The sequence below is a fragment of the Ictalurus punctatus genome, chromosome 4, assembly GCF_001660625.3.
Source record: "Ictalurus punctatus breed USDA103 chromosome 4, Coco_2.0, whole genome shotgun sequence".
NCBI lineage: Eukaryota > Metazoa > Chordata > Actinopteri > Siluriformes > Ictaluridae > Ictalurus > Ictalurus punctatus.
This window is the reverse complement of record NC_071284.1, coordinates 26,744,840-26,750,552: the sequence shown is the minus strand read 5'-3', so window position 1 is coordinate 26,750,552 and position 5,713 is coordinate 26,744,840. Positions and strand designations below refer to the sequence as shown.

Below are 5,713 nucleotides of genomic sequence, written 5' to 3'. Positions count from 1 at the left end.
AGAAATATAAAGTTAATGGTTTTATTCTGGTCAGCGATGCTTTGTTCTTCATTGCTGTCATGTGTAATAAAGTTAGGAGTTGTGTGATTTAGGAGACAGAGGGAGGGAAGAGTTTTTGCGGAGCCACAGATGGACAAAAGCGATGAGAATCATTAGAGATCAGCAGAAAATTAAACCGTAATAGTCAGAAATGTATTTTATTCTGGGTTTTTTTGTGAGTGAGGTAAGTGTCTGATTACACGCCGTGACTAACGGTGAAGTCGTGATGCTGTGACACCCGTATCTAACACCTCTACATACAGCTGTAACATAAATACTGAGGATATATGCACCGTTATAGGAAGATGACAATCATTTACAGTTGTGTAAATATGTTTTACGCAAAGGACTGTTTAGAGTGAGGATTTTCTGGTTCCTTTTATGAGACGTGAAGATGTGTCTCACTGTCTGTTCATTTCTTTCAACACAGGAAGACGGTGGGAGGAAACATCGTTTGACCCGCCGTTTGCTGCCGACAAGCTCCACTACAACACAGAGTAGACTACGAGGTTGAAGTCCACATGCCTGACCAGCATGAGGAGGAGCAAGATGGTGGTGATGAGCATGAGGTGCCTTTTAGATGCTCATCCCCTTTACCAGGCCCATCTGCTCTGAGAATCTCACCCTTTTCCTAAGGCAGTCTCCTGTAAGAAGCCCACCCCCTTTGAGAATCACCCCCCCTTTCAGTTAGCACCTCGTACTCACCACCTCGTCATAAAATGTGTAGTAAGTATCAGTGCTAAGTATTTTACACCTAGATTCCAGCATTATTATTATTATTATTATTATTGTCATTGTATTGTTGTTATTATTATTATTATTGTCATTGTATTATTATTATTATTGTCATTATTATTATTGTTGTTGTTGTTATTTTATTTGTGCTAATTATTTCACTTGCAGTAGTCTTTTTTTTTTTATTATTTGTGATGAGTATTTAACCCCTAGACTCCAGCATTATTCTTTTTTTATTTTAAATAATGTATAATTTATATTAATTACATTTATGTGGATCTAATTAGTGCAGACGTATGGTGTATTCATGTAAATATGTATATATTACGTTTTTAAGATTAAGGAATAACAGACTAAATTAATACATGCCACCCCAACTCTCCCTCCCCCACCCCACCCCCTCCAACTGGTATATCTATAGTGTATTAATCCACTTATACCACAGCAATTTGCAACCATGAACAAAACCTCACACAGTTTAATGGTTTATAGTTCTGAAAGCGTATCCGAGACTCCTTCCATAAATCTCCTAACCAAAAAAATGTCACATTGACGATTATAAGCTTTATATTGCTAAATCCATTTATTATTAGTCTCAGATTATGTCTCAGATTAAATCCCTGTGTATAAACTGTTACTATAGAAACAATAACCTATTAGAAGGAGCACATTAATATTAACAATATTAACCTGTAGTACAAGTTACACTCGGAACTAACTTTACAAATACAGACTCCACACAATCAGGGCCTTGTGTTGGATAATTTGAGTGATCTGTAAACATCAGAAGTCCTAATACGTTAAAAACTGAACTCCTCATTTTGCGTTGTTTTTGAATGGCTTTCTGCTTTATTGAAATCAGTGTACAGTAAATTACTTGATAAATATTCACCATTTTAATAGACCTAGATCTGATGCATAAATTGAACATTTAATGAGGAGTTTTGCAGTTGTGTGTTCCCAGTTGTCTGTCTCCAGTTTCCAAAGTGGACAGTGATGATGGCACCCCTCATCATGAACGCGCTAACATACCTGGCACATTGTGGGCTACATAAGGGTGAAGCATGGCAAGTAACATGTATATTGTAATAAGCTAAAGTGAAGTATATTCATCCTGTGTCCTGTAAACAATATCTTCAATCCTCAGAAAGGGATGAAGGGACATGCCCACTTGGTCTAGCATTATTACAGCAAGCTGTGATAACAAATTCGATAGGTTTTGCAATACAACCAACCCACCCAGTAACCAATGTTTAAGGCTGGAAGAGGATGGTAAAGTTAGAGTAACAATAAAACACAAGTTCAATAGTCAATGAATATTAATAGTCATGAAAACATTGTTTCACTTGATTTATGCTACAAATGTGTTGATTATGTTGATTCATCGCTCATATCACACAAAAACAGACGACACTTTCATTGATAAAAGTGATCTAGCAGAGGTAAATTTAAAATATTACACAGATTTGCCATCAATATTTTATAAGGGAGTTATAGACCCCCAGTTATGTATCGCCAATGCTTAAGACCCCCAATGGGAGCAAAAAGTGAGGGCCAAGGGTTAGCAAGGGTTAGCGTCAACACTGAATCAAAGACAACATATTTAACCATCTCAGGGATCTCTATAGTATTATCAAATGCACAATGATAGTGCATCCATGATAGTGGTAAAAAAGACATTAATGCCATGTTAAAGATATATTTAAAATATTCATTTTAAATTAATAATTTACTTTCAGTCTATAATTCGGGTACCATAGTTGCTGTACACACTATAATTGTGTCTTAGCACATAAAAAAATTGATAATAACATGAACAAGTGCATAACAAAGTGGAAAAATACAATAAATTACAGCAGAGTTTATTTAAAGCACAGGAGTAAGGAAGCAGTAAGGAGACACTGACCTAATACATACGCACACACACACACACACACACACACACACACACTGTCTCATCTGAAGATTGCAGGTTATGAGACTAGATTTCCATATTTGTTATCTTTTAGCTCTAAAACAGACCTCAGATTAAGGCATTAATATTTATGTCTACAGACAACTGACAAGAAAAAGAAGAAAAGTGCAAAAGTGCCAATGAAAGTGGCTGTGGTACCGCACACTCTTCACTCTGCTTCACCAATATATGGTATTTTGCATATATATATATATATATATATATATATATATATATATATATATATGTTGCTGTTGTTTTTTTTTTTTTAAGAACAAGGAAATCTAAGGGTTAGACACTTGAACCTTTAATAAAAATATCTTGCCATTCCACTGTGTTAAATGATTGTGTCTTGCCTTATCTCTCTTGCTATATCAATCATGGGATAACTTTCTTGAGGCAAACAAGCTCCTGTAGAAACTCAGGACAAACTAAAGGTTGGTCGCGCTGGTAAATTACAAGGAAATCTAAAGAAAAATAAATTTGAACTTGGTACAAAATTCATGCCATCCTCTTACCTCTTCTGGTATCTCCATTAAGTTCAGCACTCTACCTCAGTGGTAAACACTACAGCAAAGCTAAAGGTTAGTTTCGCTGTTCAAGAACAAGTAAATCTAAAGGCTAGTCGCTTGAACCTTTAATAAAAATGTCATGTTGTTCCACCCGGCTCAAGAGTTTTGTTTTGTCTTACCCTTCTTGCTCCTTCAATCACAGTATCCCTGCCTTGAGACACAGAAGCTCCTGTACAAGTTCAGGTCTGTACTTCGTTTGTAAACTCTAAGGCAAAACCAGCTGAAAAACTAAATGTTAGTCACTCTGGTAAATTACAAAGAAATCGAAAGGCGACGAACTTGAACTTTGTACAAAAGTCATGCCACTCCACTGTGCTAAAAACCTGTGTCTTTTCTTACCTCTTCTGCTCTCTCCATTATGGGGAACCTGACTGGAGGTAAACACGCTCCTGTACAAGTTCAGGACTCGGTGATGAAGACTACAGCAAAAATAAAGGTTAGTCACTCTGTTGAAGGAAATCTAAAGGATAGTCATATAAACTTTTTTTAATGTAATGTTCTTCCCCTACACTAAAGAGTTTTGTTTTGTCTTACCTCTCTTGCTACCTTAATCACTGTGAACCTGACTTGAGACACAGAAGCTCCTGTACAAGTTCAGGACAAGACCATTTCTGTAAACACTAGGGCAAAACTAAAGGTTAGTCACTTTGGTAAATTAGAAGAAAAATCTAAAGGCAATGCACTACAACTGTATGTTATTCTGCTCCAATATATTAAAAACTTGTGTCTTTTTATTCCTCCCTTGCCACCTCAATCATGGTGTACCTGTCGAGGGAAATAAGCTCCTATACAAGTTCAGGTGACCAGTCAGGACTTGACCTCTGAGGTAAACACTATAGTGAAAGCAGTGAAAAAACTAAAGTCTAGACACAATGACAAACTTATTGTCCAAATCTAAAATCTAGGAACCTGAACTTTTAGAACAGTCTTGGTGCTCTACTATGACTCACACTTATTTGTCTTTTTTCTTTTTTTCTTTTTACCTCTTCTGCTCTCTCCATTATGGGGAACCTGACTGGAGGTAAACACGCTCCTGTAGAAGTTCAGGACTCGGTGATGAAGACTACACCAAAAATAAAAGTTAGTCATTCTGTTAATGTAAATCCAAAGGATAGTCATTTAAACTTTTTTTTTTTTTATGTAATGTTGTTCCCCTACGCTAAACAGTTTGTTCTTGTTCTCCCTCTTGCTACCTTAATCATGGTGAACATGACTTGAGACACAGACGCTCCTGTAGAAGTTCAGGTCTCTACCTCGGTGGTAAAGACTACCGCAAAACCAGCAGCACAACTAAAGTTTAGTCTCGCTGTTCAAGAACAAGGAAATCTAAAGGCTAGTCACCTGAACCTTTAATAAAAATGTCATGTCTTGTCTTACCTCTCTTGCTACCTCAATCACGGTGTCCCTGTCTTGAGGCACAGAAGCTCCTGTACAAGTTCAGGTCTCTAGGTTGGTGGTAACCACTACAACAAAACTAAATGTTAGTCGCTCTGGTAAAATTACAAAGAAATTGAAAGGCAATGAACTTGAACTTTGTACAAAAGTCATGCCACTCCACTGTGCTAAAAACCTGTGTCTTTTCTGCTCTCTCCATTATGGGGAACCTGACTGGAGGTAAACACGCTCCTGTACAAGTTCAGGACTCTGTGATGTAGACTACGGCAAAAATAAAGGTTAGTCTTGCTGTTCAAGGAACTCTAAAGGATAGTCAGTTGAACCTTTAATAAAATCGCCATGTTGTTCCACTCGGCTAAACGGTTTTGTCTTTTCTTATTTCTCTTGCTACCTTAATCACAGTGTCCCTGTCTTGAGGTAAACACACTCCTGTACAAGTTCAGGACTAGACCTTTTCTCTAAACACTAGGGCAAAACTAAGGGTAGTCACTTTGGTAAATTGAAAGAAAAATCTAAAGGCAATGCACTTGAATTTTTCATGCCACTCCACTATGCTAAAAACTTTTCTTATCTCTTTTGCTATCTCCATTATGGGGAACCTGACTGGAGGAACAGAAGCTCCTGTACAAGTTCAGAACTTGGTGATGAAGACTACGGCAAAACCACCGGCAAAAATGAAGATTAGTCACTCTGTTCAAGGAAATGTAAAGGATAGTCACTTGAACCTTTAATAAAAGTGTCATGTTGTTCCACTCGGCTAAATAGTTTTGTCTTTTCTTATTTCTCTTGCTACCTCTATTACGGTATCCCTGTCTTGAGTAAGGATAAACATTACACTACACAGCATTTTTAAAACCACTTTCTCAAAATATTTTTCTATGTTCAGAACCAAAAATCTCTTTCAAGATTAGCTGAATTCATTACATTTATTTTTCATGTTTATTCCTATGCCTAATATTCGGAGGTTATTGCAGAGGAATTTCCCAAAATGTTGGTTATTGTTGGATTTGCAATAGAT

The 5,713-nt window shown here is 36.8% G+C and overlaps 1 long non-coding RNA gene across 1 annotated transcript; it reads left to right on the top strand.

Moving 5' to 3' along the window:
* The first annotated feature begins 2,996 nt into the window (after positions 1 to 2,996).
* On the top strand, positions 2,997 to 5,451 carry LOC128629550 (uncharacterized). Its single transcript, XR_008393926.1, has 2 exons — positions 2,997 to 3,736; positions 3,879 to 5,451. It is a non-coding gene; the product is annotated as an uncharacterized LOC128629550 (long non-coding RNA).
* Positions 5,452 to 5,713: the final 262 nt, after the last annotated feature.